Consider the following 2,005-nt stretch of genomic DNA (forward strand, 5'->3'; position numbering starts at 1 on the left):
GAAAAACAAGGAACTCATGAAATACTATTCAAAATGGGTGACCCTGGAGGACATTATGCTGAGTGAAATATCTCAGTCACAAAAGGACAAATATTACATAGGACCATCAAATGCTTTTAAAGCAATACTAAATCCTATGCTTTATAGTACATGACTGACCTTGAGAACAAGGGTAGCTGGAAGCATCCTGTATCTAAGACAATGGCTTGTAACAGTTACCATTTTAAAGACACATTCCCGTGTTACTGCAAGCGAGCTAGTCAAGGATCCTTGTGCCTCTCTTCATTGTAGGATCGCTCTTGCTCAAAACCAAATTCCCTACCATGGACTTGACTCCGACTCAGCATGGCCCTCCACTGGGTTTCTGAGGCTGAACATCTTAGAGGGAGGAGAAGATTCACCTTCTCCCACAGAGCAGCTGATTATAACAATAATGGAGCCCCTGGTTGGCACATGTCATTTGCTCTGGGCTGCTAAGTGAAACACAGGAGGCTTGGCCCACCGTGCAGGAAGGGCCTGGCACTCTACACCTGTGGAGGTTACGACCAAGAAAGGCCTGTACACTCGGTCCCTCTCAAAAGCGGCTGCAGGGCAGTGGGTCTGGTTTGGGTTTGGGTGGTTGGCGCGTTTGACTGCTAGTGGACAGGTTAGGGGCTCATGTCTACCCAGAGGGAAGACTTGCTTTGTGAACAAAGCCCTGGTAGTCTGCAGGGAGTGCCCCAAATTATGGTGCATTTTAACTGTAACAAAATGATTTTGGATTGTCTCTTTTTTGTGTGTGTGCATTTTATCAGGAGTCGTGTATACTCCACACAGTGCTGTTGCATATAATTTGCGGATATTCTAATTTTCAGATGTGCATGGATCAGATTTATAAAGATACTGGTAATAAAAGATAATAATAATGAAACCTAGTATAATACTATAATAATTTTATAAAAGAAGAGATGCCTTTGAGTCCTGGTGTTGGAGAAGATCACTGCATAGCCAATGGACTGTCAAAAGGACACACAGCTATGTCTTGGGGAAAGTGCAGCCAGAGTGCTCCTTGGAGGCACAGATGGGGAAGCGTTGTCTCACATACTGTGGGCATGTGACACTCTATACCTTAGTCTCAAGGAGGAGCTAGCTATTCCTTAGAAACAGGCATCATGCTTGGAAAGACGGAGGGTCAACAAAAGAGAGGAAGGCCCTCAATGAGACGGGCTGACACAGTTAGACCACAGCCATGGGCTCACGTGTGCCAGAGACGATGAAGATAGCACAGGAGAGGACAGGGCTCAGGTCTGCTGTTCGGAGTCACGATGAGTCGTACTCAACTCGATGGCTCTTAACAAGCACAAACCAGGGATCTGATTTACGTCAGAACTAACTTATGATGAGGTTATCAGGACAGAACATTGTTATAACTGGAGACAACCTGTACTGCAGGTTGAAACCTCAGCCACTGTTAACCTGTCAAGTTCTATGGTGACACACACCTAGCCACAAGGGCTTGAAACTGATGGCAACTTTTTGAAAAGCAACACTTGTTTCCAACTGCCTTGTATATACTTTGTGGAATGGTTTGCTTAGTGGGTTTCTTAGCTTCAACTTTGGTTTTAACCTTTTCATCAACATTTTCAGCTCCCCAGGTGTCTTGAGAAACGGCTATTTTGGTTGTAGTCAGTGCTGCCACCAGGTGGGAAGCCGTGTAACTGCATGGATCTGAAGAAGCAGATCACTTGGGGTAAACGTGTCCCACACTGTTGCATCAAAACTCATATTATGTCAACAAAAATGTGTTTCTCTTGGCTCCAGCATGACTTCCAATTCTAAAACCACGTGGTATCAATAGAAAAAAATTCAAAGCAGAAAATAATTGGGTCACAAAAGGGTTAGTTCAAGAGTCCACAATTAAGGTTCCATAGTGGAATGTACTTGGGGCGGTGGGAGGGGTGCAGGGGGATTGTGTACCAGGGAGGGAGTGTTTCTTTTACTTTTAAAAGAGAGGAGCGAACTGGGG

General features: G+C 44.9%; 1 protein-coding gene across 1 annotated transcript in view; it reads right to left on the reverse strand.

Annotated features, from left to right (window-relative positions):
* Nucleotides 1–2,005, reverse strand: part of LOC102847758 (chromosome unknown open reading frame, human C14orf159) — a 95,707-nt gene that overhangs the window by 77,451 nt on the left and 16,251 nt on the right. The gene's annotated exons all lie outside the window — the stretch shown is intronic.

The sequence above is a fragment of the Elephantulus edwardii genome, unplaced genomic scaffold, assembly GCF_000299155.1.
Source record: "Elephantulus edwardii isolate Elephantulus edwardi_28Jun2011 unplaced genomic scaffold, EleEdw1.0 scaffold00002, whole genome shotgun sequence".
Lineage (NCBI taxonomy): Eukaryota > Metazoa > Chordata > Mammalia > Macroscelidea > Macroscelididae > Elephantulus > Elephantulus edwardii.